The sequence below is a fragment of the Pelophylax lessonae genome (assembly GCF_965119305.1).
Source record: "Pelophylax lessonae genome assembly, chromosome: 2".
In the NCBI taxonomy this organism is placed as follows: domain Eukaryota; kingdom Metazoa; phylum Chordata; class Amphibia; order Anura; family Ranidae; genus Pelophylax; species Pelophylax lessonae.
Window position 1 is genome coordinate 4,472,564 of NC_138769.1, and position 15,068 is coordinate 4,487,631.

At 43.3% G+C, this 15,068-nt stretch overlaps 1 protein-coding gene across 1 annotated transcript in view; it reads right to left on the reverse strand.

Annotated features, from left to right (window-relative positions):
- LOC309547906 (uncharacterized protein) overlaps nt 1-15,068 on the reverse strand; it is a gene marked incomplete at its 3' end in the record, with an annotated part of 2,014,734 nt that overhangs the window by 1,197,599 nt on the left and 802,067 nt on the right. The window lies entirely within an intron of this gene.

Here is a 15,068-nt window from a genome sequence, read left to right on the forward strand (position 1 = left end):
AGCAGATTAGAACAGCACTGTGCAGTAAAATATAGCTGAACGCTGCACACAACAGACTGATAAAAATATTTTTTTTTCTCCCTCCTCCTCCTCAGTGGGCTCAAGTGAGGGCAAAAAGATTGTTCATTGCACCACCCCCCACACAGCAAAATCGATGTAGATCGCTAACGGACGATTGTTCTGTCATGTGTCTCCTAATCTCTCCCTGCCTAATCTCTCCAACCTGTCCCTAAAATGCTCAAATATCTTTCCCTGCCTACACTCCGACCTGTCCCTGCATTCTCTGTCTGTCTCTAATCAGCAGCAGCCAGCACCGTTCTGTGTGCTCTCTCCCTATACTACAGCAGACTGACGCACCGCACTGTGTCTCTCGAGCTTATAAAGACCTGGGTCACATGCTTCAGCTGGCCAATCACAGCCATGCCATTAGTAGGCATGGCTGGGATGGCTTCTAAGGCACACTAGTTAAACGCTTGTTGATTGGCTGTTGAAAGCCCGCCATTAAAAGCGCGCCATTACATACAAAACAGGAAATAAAATTACCGAACATGGATTTTAAACCCGAACATACAGTAAAGTTTTCGGGTCCGGGTAGCAAAAATCCAATTATCCGGTAGGGACCCGAATAATACAGTCCGTGTTCGCTCAACACTACTCTCTGCTAGAAAATATCAAATGGGATAGAACCCTGAGAACAAAGAACATGGAGGAAAAATGGGAGTGCTTCAAGAGCATACTAAACAAAGGGATTGACCAGTGCATTCCAAAGGGGAATAAATTTAAAAGAGCAAAACTAAACCCTGGGTGGCTAAACTCCAACATAAAAATGCATATTAATACTAAAGAAAAGGCCTTCAAAAAATACAAGGCTGAGGGGTCATTGGCAGCATTCAAGCATTACAAAGAGTGCAATAAGAAATGTAAAGGCCAAATCAAGGCGGCTAAAATAGAACACGAGAGACATATAGCGGAGGAGAGTAAAAAGAACCCCAAGAAATTCTTTAAGTATATAAACAGTAAGAAAGCGAGGCCAGAACACATTGGCCCCATAAAAGACGATGAAGGGAATTTGGCCACAGAGGACAGAGAGAAGGCGAAAGTGTTAAATAATTTCTTCTCTTCAGTCTTCACAAAAGAATTGGGGGGCTACACTAACCCAGCTTGTAATGATAAATTAAACAACACACCTCAGGAAGTGCCGCCATGGCTAACAGAAGATAGACTTAGAACTAAACTAGAGAAACTTAACATAAATAAATCACCGGGACCGGATGGCTTACATTCGAGGGTTCTTAAAGAGCTCAGCCAGGTGATAGCCAGACCATTATTCTTGATCTTTAAGGATAGTTTACAGACGGGTATGGTGCCAGCTGATTGAAAAAAAGCCAACGTGGTACCAATATTTAAAAAAGGGCCGAGATATATCCCGGGTAACTATAGGCCGGTCAGCCTAAAATCTGTAGTCTGCAAGATTTTGGAGGGGTTGTTAAGGGACCACATACAAGACTTTAGTAATGAAAACTGTATTATTAGTAGTAATCAGCATGGATTCATGAAAAATCGTTCTTGCCAGACCAATCTTTTAACCTTCTACGATGATGTGAGTTGCCATCTAGATAAAGGAAGGGCTGTAGATGTGGTGTATCTGGACTTTGCAATCAGAAATGATGAGTGGGGGATCACCGTCACTGCCTGCCAGTCCCAGCCCTGTGAAGAAGGATACCGATGGGGTGTGGAGCTCCCCCTGCTTCGTTCTATGGGGATTTGAGTTGACTAGTTGACATTCTGGTAAAAATTGGTCCAATGGTGCAGGACAGAGTTACTGGAGATTGCGGTTTTTCTCAGGTCAGCTGCCTACCCCTCTGGGAGAAGAATATTTTGAGAGTTGGATGAGTCAGGGCACTTAGGCCATGGAAGAGTGGAGTGTACCTGAAGCAGTAAAAAGGCAGAGACTCAGTGAAAGTCTGAGGGGCCCTGCGGCCAAGGTGATTAGGAACCTACAAATGGGTAATAAGAATCTTACTGCTAAAGACTACCTAGACGCCCTGTTTGATGTCTTTGGATGAGTTGAGAAAACTACAGATTTGCTGTACAAGTTCAATCACACCCATCAGCAAAGGGGGAAAGACTATCAGACTATGTTACCTGAGTGGATAAGATGTTACATCAAATCCTGCTGAAGAAGGGTATACAGAAAATGAAAATACAAAAAGAAAAAATCCTAATAAGTAAAATTCAAAGCATAAAAAAGTTATAATAAAGAACAAAATATGTCAACTAGGATGCTTACCAATGATGAGGCCAAAAAGGGATTCATTTTCAATATAGTACCGTACATTAAGTTGGTTATAAAACGGATCAAGGGGCGCACACATAGGGTTAATAGGTCAACTGCAGGAGGAGTATTGATTAAATTAATATGGATTGGCAAAAAAAGACAAAACACCTTGTACAAACCCAATTCCAAAAAAGTTGGGACGCTGTACAAATTGTGAATAAAAACAGAATGCAATGATGTGGAAGTTTCAAATTTCAATATTTTATTCATAATACAACATAGATGACATATCACATGTTTAAACTGAGAAAATGTATCATTTTAAGGGAAAAATAAGTGGATTTTAAATTTCATGGCATCAACACATCTAAAAAAAGTCAGGACAAATCCATGTTTACCACTGTGTGGCCTCCCCTCTTCATTTTATAACAGTCTGCAAACATCTGGGGACTGAGGAGACAAGTTGTTGAAGTCTAGGAATAGGAATGTTGTCCCATTCTTGTCTAATACAGGCTTCTAGTTTCTCAACTGTCTTAGGTCTTCTTTGTCGCATCTTCCTCTTTATGATGCGCCAAATGTTTTCTATGGGTGAAAGATCTGGACTGCAGGCTGGCCATTTCAGTACCCGGATCCTTCTACACAGCCATGATGTTGTAATTGATGCAGTATGTGGTCTGGCATTGTCATGTTGGAAAATGCAAGGTCTTCCCTGAAAGAGACGACGTCTGGATGGAGCATATGTTGGATATACGTTTCAGCATTGATGGTGCCTTTCCAGATGTGTAAGCTGCCCATGCCACACGCACTCACCCAACCCCATACCATCAGAGATGCCGGCTTCTGAACTGAGCGCTGAGAACAACTTGGGTTGTCCTTGTCCTCTTTAGTCCGGATGACATGGCATCCCAGTTTTCCAACAAGAACTTCAAATTTTGATTCGTCTGACCACAGAACAGTTTTCCACTTTGCCACAGACCATTGTAAATGAGCCTTGGCCCAGAGAAAACGCCTGCGCTTCTGGATCATGTTTAGATTTGGCTTCTTTTTTGGCCTATAGAGTTTTAGACAGCAACGGCGAATGGCACGGTGGATTGTGTTCACCGACAATGTTTTCTGGAAGTATTCCTGAGCCCATGTTGTGATTTCCATTACAGTAGCATTCCTGTATGTGATGCAGTGCCGTCTAAGGGCCCGAAGATCACCGCCATCCAGTATGATTTTCCGGCCTTGACCCTTACACACAGAGATTGTTCCAGATTCTCTGAATCTTTGGATGATATTATGCACTGTAGATGATGATAACTTCAAACTCTTTTCAATATTTCTCTGAGAAACTCCTTTCTGATATTTGTTCCACTATTTTTCACCACAGCATTGGGGGAATTGGTGATCCTCGGCCCATCCTGACTTCTAAGAGACACGGCCACTCTGAGAGGCTCTTTTTATACCCAATCATGTTGCCAATTGACCTAATGAGTTGCAAATTGGTCCTCCAGCTTTTCCTTATATGTACATTTAACTTTTCCGGCCTCTTATTGCTGCCTGTCCCAACTTTTTTGGAATGTGTAGCTCTCATGAAATCCAAAATGAGCCAATATTTGGAGTGACATTTCAAAACGTCTCACTTTCAACATTTGATATGTTATCTATATTATATTGTGAATAAAATATAAGTTTATGAGATTTGTAAATTAGTCCATTCCTTTTCTACTCACAATTTGTACAGTGTCCCAACTTTTTGGGATTTGGGTTTGTATATATATAAAAGCACATATGCACATTATTGTACATACGCACGCACTTATGTACACACACACACACACCCAGATACACGCAATGACACATACATACCTATATTCACACACACATGCATACACAACATACCAATTTGCCAATATTAATTTAATCAATACTCCTCCTGCAGTTGACCTGTTAACCCTATCTGTGCACCCCTTGATCCGTTTTATAACCAACTTAATGTACGTGTAATGTTCTGGTACCTCTGGTACCCTTGTTCCATATTTCTCCTTTGCTAATTGCGTCCCATCTTGTGTAACAAGAGACGCATATACCTTTAAGACCGGATGACATCATTGCCGAGCGCCGCTATGAGCGGCTATTTCAATTGCCGGCTTTCTCTCACTCATCGCTCGTTCAAACCACATGTTCACCGCACCTTCTCCTGTGAAGTCGGAGCTGCTGACATTTCCTTTGCTGAACTGATGCCGGAACCTCGCCGCTGATCTGTATCTCGCTACGGGATCACCTCTCTCTCTATGGACATTGTTACTACTAACCTATCTAAGTGATAAGTACCCCACAGGGGATTCCTTACTAACCAATCTCCTACTGTCATCTACTGCAATTACCAGGACTATCTATCTATCTATTCCATACCATCTGCATAGACTGTTATCTCTTGGGACTACCTTCAACTATCCTTGCACTAGGTTACTCTGTCTAAGTATACTCCATCTGTGTCCTCTTACCATCTGCACTATACTTGACATCAGAACCTATCTGCTTTACCATCACCTGCAATTCTCCTAATACTACTCCTAGTAATCACCATACAAACCTGTCTCTCATCTATACATTCTCATATGTTCTATCCCTCCACTAAAACATCTGATTGAGTATATGTATATTGCATAACAGGCTGTACACCGTGATGAAGTCCTGAGAGTTGGATAGGTTTATTCAACAGTATCTCTACAAGGCTACTGAGTGTGATAATTCTGCAGCTGAAAATCCATCCATTAACAAAAACGCATGAACGTTACAGTACGGTACTATATTGAAAGTGAATCCCTTTTTGGCCTCATCATTGGTAAGCATCCTAGTTGACATATTTTGTTCTTTATTATAACTTTTTTATGCTTTGAATTTACTTATTAGGATTTTTTCTTTTTGTATTTTTGTATTTTCATTTTCTGTATATTTGTATATTACAATGAAAGACATATGTGGTAGAATGTTAAATGATATTGTTACTTATATATGTGTCTCTTATTGTAGAAGTAGCTCATAAATTTTCCCCTGAAGAAACCTTCTTGGTGAAACATGTCGGGATTGCTACTCCGTGATACCAATATATTTACATTTTGTCTCTAAATTGAGTATACATGCAGCCTTCAAACTGATTTTAATACTAAATGTGTATTATATGTCTTTCATATCTGTGTTATTTTAAATATAACAATAAAACTTTGTATTTTTAAAAATCTTTATTGGTTCATTGGCACCTTAACAATCCCCACCCCAATTTTCTCTTCCTCATTGATTTATGGGTGGTTGATGTTTTTTTTTTCCTATCTCTCTTGGACATGTGAGAGAGACATGCCTCAGTTGATGACTGTATTTTACATTGTGTTACTTTCTTTGTTTTAAGCTACGTACTTCGCCTCACTCTATGTCATCTCTGTTGGAACTATACTTCACTGGTCCTTTCCTCCTTAGTCTCCTCCCTTTTTCCCCCTGTCCCCCTCTTTTCTTCATTCCCCCCCCACCCCGCCCCTTTTCTCCTCTGCTACTCTTTACCTTTTTTCAATGTTGGTTGTGCACTACACTTATCGACACATGTATGATGTTGGAGGTCATATTTATGACCACCAGATGTCAGCCTGTACTGGTACCTATGTTGCCCGTATATACATGAACATAATAACAACATGGACATGTGAGTGAGAAATGCTCAATTTGATTTGTTCTATTCTATATTTGTTTTCTTTTGCTTTTCCTAGGCCATGTACTCGGTTTCTCCTCATGGTACCTCTGTTGGAATTATACTCCACTTGTCCTTTCCTCCCCGGTTCTTTTCTCCACTCCTCCCTTCTTCTTCTCTACCTCTTTCCAACGTCGCCTGTGCATGATATTTGTCAGTGCATGTATGATCTTGAGGGTTTGATTCATGACCACTAGATGGGGGCCCTTATTGGAACTGGCACTGTTCGTATATATACAAATACAACTACAGGAACATATGACCTTCATGACTACTCTATTATATTTTGCATATTTTATGTATGTACAAAGTTTCACATTTTGTGGTCTTTGGTGTCCCGAGATCACAATGGCTCATATCTACATACAGTTAGGTCCATATATATTTGGACACAGGCACAATTTATTTTTTCAGGTATTTACCAAAACATATTCAAACTATAGTTCCATAATGGATATGGGCTTAAAGTGCACACTCTCAGATTTAATTTAAAGGGTATGCACATCAAAATCGGAGGAAGGGTTTAGGAATTACAGCTCTTAAGAATAGCCAACCCCCTTTTTTCAAGAGACCAACAGTCATTGGACAATTGAATCAAAAGCTGTTTCATGGCCACATGTGGGCTACTCCTTCATTATTTCTTCATCAGTTAAGCAGGTAAAAGGTCTGGAGTTGATTCTAAGTGTGGTATTTGCATTTGGAATCTATAGCTGTGAACCTCCCATCATGTGTTCAAAGGAGCTGTCCATGCAAGTGAAACAGCCAATTGTAAGGCTTCAAAAACAAACAAACTAATCAGAGAGATCGCAGCAACATTAAGAGTGGCCAAATCAACAGTTTGGTACATTCTGAGGAAAGAAGAATGCACTGGTGAGTTCAACAACATAAAAAGGCCTGGACGTCCATGGAAGACAAAAGTGGTAGATGATTGCAGGATCCTCTCTATGGTAAAGAAAAACCCATTCACAAAATCCAGACAAGTGAAGGACACTCTCCAGGAGGTGGGTGTATCATTGTCAAAGTCTACAATCAAGAAAAGACTTCAGGAGAGCAAATACAAAGGGTTCACCGCAAGGTGGAAACCATTCATAAGCCCGAATAATAGAAAAGCCAGATTAGACTTTGCCAAAAAACATCTTAAAAAGCCAGAGCAGTTCTGGAAAAGCATTCTTTGGACGGATGAAACTAAAAATAATCTGTACCATAATAATGGGAAGGAAAAAGTGTGGAGAAGTCATGATCCAAAGCACACAAATTTATCTGTAAAACATGGTGGAGGCAATGTGATGGCATGGCCATGCATGGCTTCCAGTGGCACTGGGTCATTGGTGGTTATTGATGATGTGACAGAAGACAGAACAGCCGGATGAATTCTGCAGTGTTTAGAGATATACTGTCAGCCCAGATTCAGCCAAATGCAGCGAAGTTGATTGGACGGCGCTTCACAGTACAGTGTAACGCTCCTGCGTTTTATGTATAATGTGGATTTACAGCTGCAGAAATATTCCACTTCAGTAGTCATGTAGAGAAACGCTGAGACACCAATCCCAACTTCCAAGACTCATCATGTGTGGATAGTCTCAATTCAGCAAGTAGATACACACACTCAATAAGATGTTACTAGAGTGACTTATATGTATAGAAATATAGTGATGATAGGCTGAAGAGACAGGTTGGGTAGAGATGGTAGATGACAGACACTTGAAAGGAATGTTCTTGAAAGTAAGATAGTAGCAGATGGGATGCAGATAGGTTAAGCAATCATGTATGGTAGCAGATGATAGAGTAGCAGGTGAACATACAGGATAGACCAACCCAGTGCAAGAGCAGATGGTATTAGGCTCAAGAGCTAGCAATCTTAGTTAATGCAGATGTAGTAATAGTCCTTAGTATGCAGAGCTAGATAGTGTAAGCTTTAGTATGAAGGTTATAGAGGTTTCCCCTGTGGGGTACTTATCACTAGTAGCAATGTAGTAGAGGAGAGGTTCGGCAAGAGCGGATGATCCGGTAGCGGGATACAGGGATCAGCAGCGTGGTTCCGATAGCGAGGTATGCTTGCAAGCATGAGAGCTTCAAGGCAGATTATGCGGCGTTGAACGAACATGTGAGTGAGACCGCCGGAGGTTGAAATAGCCGCTCCAGCGGCGCTCAGTGATGACAGCATCGGTCTTAAAGGTGTATGCGCACCTTACCAAAAGAGAATGGTGGGGCGCATACACTTAGGAAAAGTGGAATTAGGGTAACAAAGGTACCAGAACATTACAGTACCCCCCCCCTTAAGGCCGGCTCCTGAAGGCCTCTGGAGCTGGTTTGTCTGGGTACTTCGCATGAAAGTTGCGGATTAATCTAGGGGCATGTATGTCAGAGGTGTTTAGCCAGGTGTCGTCTTGGGGCCCATAGTTCTTCCATCGAACTAAGTATTGAAGTTTTCTTCTGTGGATACGAGAATCCAGAATCTCTTTTATCTCGTATTCTTCTCCACCTTCAACTTGTACAGGAGGAGGAAGTGGGATAGTAGGCCTTATTCCTTGGTCAGGAACATGGGGCTTCAGTAGCGACACATGGAAAATGGGATGTATTTTGAGGTCTATTGGCAATGTAAGCTGTACTGCAGCTTTTCCAATAAGTTTCTTGATTGGGAAAGGTCCCAAGAAGAGAGGTCCAAGCTTTTTGCTAGGGATTTTCAGTCTTAAATTTTTTGTTGAGAGTAGTGTTGAGCGAACACGGACTGTATTATTCGTGTTCGTACCGAATAATTGGATTTTTGTTACCCGAACACGAACACGGACACTTTACTGTATATTCGGGTAAAAATCCGTGTTCGGTCGTTTTATTTCCGGGTTTTGCATGCTTTGGCGCTCTTTTCATGGCGGGCTTTCAACAGCCAATCAACAATCGTTTAACTGGTGTGCCTTAAGCCATCCCAGCCATGCCTGCAAATGTCTCAGTAGCTGTGATTGGCCGTCTGAAGCATGTGACCAAGTCTTTATAAGTTCGAGGCAGCCGCAGCGGCGTCATTATGCTGCTTAGATCAGGGACAGAGCACACATCAACGTGCTGGCTGCTGATTAGGGAAAGATAGGCAGGAAAAAACCATTTGTGTCCGGATAGAATTGAGGGACAGGTCGGAGTGTTTAGGCAGGGCGAGTTGTAGGCATTTTAGGGATAGAGTCTGCTGAATTATAGGGTCAGTGTCTTCTGCAAACTACAATCGATATTGCTGTGTGGGGGGTGGGGTCTGCACTTAGTTCTCCTGATCTACGATCTCTTCTCAATCCTGTTAGGGAGAGGCTGCTGCTGAATTTTAGGGTCAGAGTGTTCTACAAACTACAATCGATATTGCTGTGTGGGGTGGGGTCTGCACTTAGTTCTCCTGATCTACGATCTCTTCTCAATCCTGTTAGGGAGAGAGTCTGCTGAATTTTAGGGAAACTGTGTTCTACAAACTACAATCGATATTGCTGTGTGGTATGGGATAGGAGATAGGCAGGTGTCAGTGATCCACATCCATTTTTCTGTGTGTGGGCTGCAGTGAACACAATCTTTTTGGGGTGCAGTGAACACAATCCTTTTGGAGTGCAGTGAACAAAATCTTTGTGGGGTGCAGTGAACAAAACCTTTGTGGGGGTACAGTGAACACAATCTTTGTGGGGTGCAGTGAAGACAATCCTTGTGGGGTGCAGTGAAGACAATCCTTGTGGGGTGCAGTGAACAAAATCTTTGGGGGGTACAGTGAACACAATCTTTGTGGGGTGCAGAGAAGACAATCCTTGTGGGGTGCAGTGAACAAAATCTTTGGGGGGGTACAGTGAACACAATCTTTGTGGGGTGCAGTGAACAAAACCTTTGTGGGGTGCAGTGAACACAATCTTTGTGGGGTGCAGTGAAGACAATCCTTGTGGGGTGCAGTGAAGACAATCCTTGTGGGGTGCAGTGAACAAAATCTTTGGGGGGTACAGTGAACACAATCTTTGTGGGGTGCAGTGAATAAAACCTTTGTGGGGTACAGTGAACACAATCTTTGTGGGGTGCAGTGAACAAAACCTTTGTGGGGTACAGTGAACACAATCTTTGTGGGGTGCAGTGAAGACAATCCTTTTGGAGTGCAGTGAACACAATCTTTGTGGGGTACAGTGAACACAATCTTTGTGGGGTGCAGTGAACAAAACCTTTGTGGGGTACAGTGAACACAATCTTTGTGGGGTGCAGTGAACACAATCTTTGTGGGGTGCAGTGAACAAAACCTTTGTGGGGTGCAGTGAACACAACCTTTGTGGGGTACAGTGAACACAATCTTTGTGGGGTGCAGTGAACAAAACCTTTGTGGGGTACAGTGAACACAATCTTTGTGGGGTACAGTGAACACAATCTTTGTGGGGTGCAGTGAACAAAACCTTTGTGAGGTACAGTGAACACAATCTTTGTGGGGTGCAGTGAACACAATCTTTGTGGGGTGCAGTGAACAAAACCTTTGTGGGGTGCAGTGAACACAACCTTTGTGGGGTACAGTGAACACAATCTTTGTGGGGTGCAGTGAACAAAACCTTTGTGGGGTACAGTGAACACAATCTTTGTGGGGTACAGTGAACACAATCTTTGTGGGGTGCAGTGAACAAAACCTTTGTGGGGTACAGTGAACACAATCTTTGTGGGGTGCAGTGAACAAAACCTTTGTGGGGTACAGTGAACACAATCTTTGTGGGGTGCAGTGAAGACAATCCTTTTGGAGTGCAGTGAACAAAATCTTTGTGGGGTACAGTGAACACAATCTTTGTGGGGTGCAGTGAACAAAATCTTTGTGGGGTACAGTGAACACAATCTTTGTGGGGTGCAGTGAAGACAATCCTTGTGGGGTGCAGTGAAGACAATCCTTGTGGGGTGCAGTGAACAAAACCTTTGTGGGGTACAGTGAACACAATCTTTGTGGGGTACAGTGAACACAATCTTTGTGGGGTGCAGTAAACAAAACCTTTGTGGGGTACAGTGAACACAATCTTTGTGGGGTGCAGTGAACAAAACCTTTATGGGGTACAGTGAAGACAATCTTTGTGGGGTGCAGTGAAGACAATCCTTTTGGAGTGCAGTGAACAAAATCTTTGTGGGGTACAGTGAACACAATCTTTGTGGGGTGCAGTGAACAAAATCTTTGTGGGGTACAGTGAACACAATCTTTGTGGGGTGCAGTGAAGACAATCCTTGTGGGGTGCAGTGAAGACAATCCTTGTGGGGTGCAGTGAACAAAATCTTTGGGGGGTACAGTGAACACAATCTTTGTGGGGTGCAGTGAACAAAACCTTTGTGGGGTGCAGTGAACACAATCTTTGTGGGGTGCAGTGAACAAAACCTTTGTGGGGTGCAGTGAACACAACCTTTGTGGGGTACAGTGAACACAATCTTTGTGAGGTGCAGTGAAGACAATCCTTGTGGGGTGCAGTGAAGACAATCATTGTGGGGTGCAGTGAACAAAATCTTTGGGGGGTACAGTGAACACAATTTTTGTGGGGTGCAGTGAACAAAACCTTTGTGGGGTACAGTGAACACAATCTTTGTGGGGTGCAGTGAACAAAACCTTTGTGGGGTATAGTGAACACAATCTTTGTGGGGTGCAGTGAAGACAATCCTTTTGGAGTGCAGTGAACAAAATCTTTGTGGGGTACATTGAACACAATCTTTGTGGGGTGCAGTGAAGACAATCCTTGTGGGGTGCAGTGAAGACAATCCTTGTGGGGTGCAGTGAAGACAATCATTGTGGGGTGCAGTGAACAAAATCTTTGGGGGGTACAGTGAACACAATCTTTGTGGGGTGCAGTGAACAAAACCTTTGTGGGGTACAGTGAACACAATCTTTTTGGGGTGCAGTGAACAAAACCTTTGTGGGGTACAGTGAACACAATCTTTGTGGGGTACAGTGAACACAATCTTTGTGGGGTGCAGTGAACAAAACCTTTGTGGGGTACAGTGAACACAATCTTTGTGGGGTGCAGTGAACAAAACCTTTATGGGGTACAGTGAAGACAATCTTTGTGGGGTGCAGTGAAGACAATCCTTTTGGAGTGCAGTGAACAAAATCTCTGTGGGGTACAGTGAACACAATCTTTGTGGGGTGCAGTGAACAAAATCTTTGTGGGGTACAGTGAACACAATCTTTGTGGGGTGCAGTGAAGACAATCCTTGTGGGGTGCAGTGAAGACAATCCTTGTGGGGTGCAGTGAACAAAATCTTTGGGGGGTACAGTGAACACAATCTTTGTGGGGTGCAGTGAACAAAACCTTTGTGGGGTGCAGTGAACACAACCTTTGTGGGGTACAGTGAACACAATCTTTGTGGGGTGCAGTGAACAAAACCTTTGTGGGGTACAGTGAACACAATCTTTGTGGGGTACAGTGAACACAATCTTTGTGGGGTGCAGTGAACAAAACCTTTGTGGGGTACAGTGAACACAATCTTTGTGGGGTGCAGTGAACAAAACCTTTGTGGGGTACAGTGAACACAATCTTTGTGGGGTGCAGTGAAGACAATCCTTTTGGAGTGCAGTGAACAAAATCTTTGTGGGGTACAGTGAACACAATCTTTGTGGGGTGCAGTGAAGACAATCCTTTTGGAGTGCAGTGAACACAATCTTTGTGGGGTACAGTGAACACAATCTTTGTGGGGTGCAGTGAACAAAACCTTTGTGGGGTACAGTGAACACAATCTTTGTGGGGTACAGTGAACACAATCTTTGTGGGGTGCAGTGAACAAAACCTTTGTGGGGTGCAGTGAACACAATCTTTGTGGGGTGCAGTGAACACAATCTTTGTGGGGTGCAGTGAACAAAACCTTTGTGGGGTGCAGTGAACACAACCTTTGTGGGGTACAGTGAACACAATCTTTGTGGGGTGCAGTGAACAAAACCTTTGTGGGGTACAGTGAACACAATCTTTGTGGGGTACAGTGAACACAATCTTTGTGGGGTGCAGTGAACAAAACCTTTGTGGGGTGCAGTGAACACAATCTTTGTGGGGTGCAGTGAACAAAACCTTTGTGGGGTGCAGTGAACACAACCCTTGTGGGGTACAGTGAACACAATCTTTGTGAGGTGCAGTGAAGACAATCCTTGTGGGGTGCAGTGAAGACAATCCTTGTGGGGTGCAGTGAACAAAATCTTTGGGGGGTACAGTGAACACAATTTTTGTGGGGTGCAGTGAACAAAACCTTTGTGGGGTACAGTGAACACAATCTTTGTGGGGTGCAGTGAACAAAACCTTTGTGGGGTACAGTGAACACAATCTTTGTGGGGTGCAGTGAAGACAATCCTTTTGGAGTGCAGTGAACAAAATCTTTGTGGGGTACAGTGAACACAATCTTTGTGGGGTGCAGTGAAGACAATCCTTGTGGGGTGCAGTGAAGACAATCCTTGTGGGGTGCAGTGAAGACAATCCTTGTGGGTTGCAGTGAACACAATCTTTGTGGGGTGCAGTGAACAAAACCTTTGTGGGGTACAGTGAACACAATCTTTGTGGGGTACAGTGAACACAATCTTTGTGGGGTACAGTGAACACAATCTCATACTTCTGAAGCTTTGAGGGTGCTGCCTGTTCTATACTCCTCCTCATCCATCCTTTTAGGTGTACAAACAATAGTAATTGGGGCCTAGTGTGCTTCTGTACGTGTGAAAAACATACACTTTTTTTTGATCATATTTCCTATTCCGCGATTCAATAAAAACCTTTGGGGCTCAATTAAATTGCGGAATAGTCTGTGTCGGTACGTGTGAGATCCACCTTTCCAAGTTTTTGGGGTTCATCTCATACTTTTGAAGATTTGAGGGTGCTGCCTGTTCCAAACTCCTCCTACTCCTCATCCTGCCTTTAGGGGTACAAACAATAGTAATTGGGGCCTAGTGTGCTTCTGTACGTGTGAGATACATACACTTTTTTTGATCATATTTCCTATTCCGCTATTCAATAAAAACCTTTGGGGATCAATTAAATTGCGGGATAGTCTGTGTCGGTACGTGTGAGATCCACCTTTCCAAGTTTTTGGGGTTCATCTCATACTTCTGAAGCTTTGAGGGTGCTGCCTGTTCTATACTCCTCCTCCTCCTCCTCCTCATCCATCCTTTTAGGTGTACAAACAATAGTAATTGGGGCCTAGTGTGCTTCTGTACGTGTGAAAAACATACACTTTTTTTTGATCATATTTCCTATTCCGCTATTCAATAAAAACCTTTGGGGCTCAATTAAATTGCGGAATAGTCTGTGTCGGTACGTGTGAGATCCACCTTTCCAAGTTTTTGGGGTTCATCTCATACTTCTGAAGATTTGAGGGTGCTGCCTGTTGCATACTCCTCTTCCTCATCCTCCCTTTAGGGTAGGAAAAAATTTAATCGGGCCTAGTCTGTGTTTGTACGTGTGAGATACACAGTTTTTTATCCTATTCCGCTATTCAATACACACTCTTTTGGTGTAAAAAACATTAAATTGCGGCATAGTTTGCATATCTGACTGTGAGATACACCCGTGCTATACTGTTGTTCTTTTGTTCCGCTATTCAATAAAGACCTTTCTAGGGCAAGATCTTAAATTTCAGAAATATGAGGAGAGCGTCAAATAGGGGCCGTGGCCTGGGTCGTGGTGGTGCTGCTGCTAGAGCTCCTGTTGCAAGGAGAGGACGTGGTCGATCTGTGCCAGCTACACGCACAAGTGAAACACCTTCCTCAAGTGTGAGTAGGCGACAGAACCTGCATCAGTATTTGGTAGGGCATCATACGCCCCTAGAAGTGATGAGGCCAGAACAAGTGGAGGCGATAGTAGATTGGTTTGCTGCTGACAGTGCCTCCAGTTCCTTCACATTGTCTCCCACCCAGTCTACTGCAGAAAGGTCACAGTTGGCACCTGCAGCCGATGTCCAACCGTCTTTCACCTCACCCCCTTGCAAATCAGGCAAGCAGTCTGAGCCCCAAGCCATACAGCAGTCTCTTCTTCTTTTTGATGACTCTGTCAGCAGGGTTTCCCAGGGCCATCCACCTAGCCCTGCCCCAGAAGTGGAAGAGATTGAGTGCAGCGATGCCCAACCACTTATTTC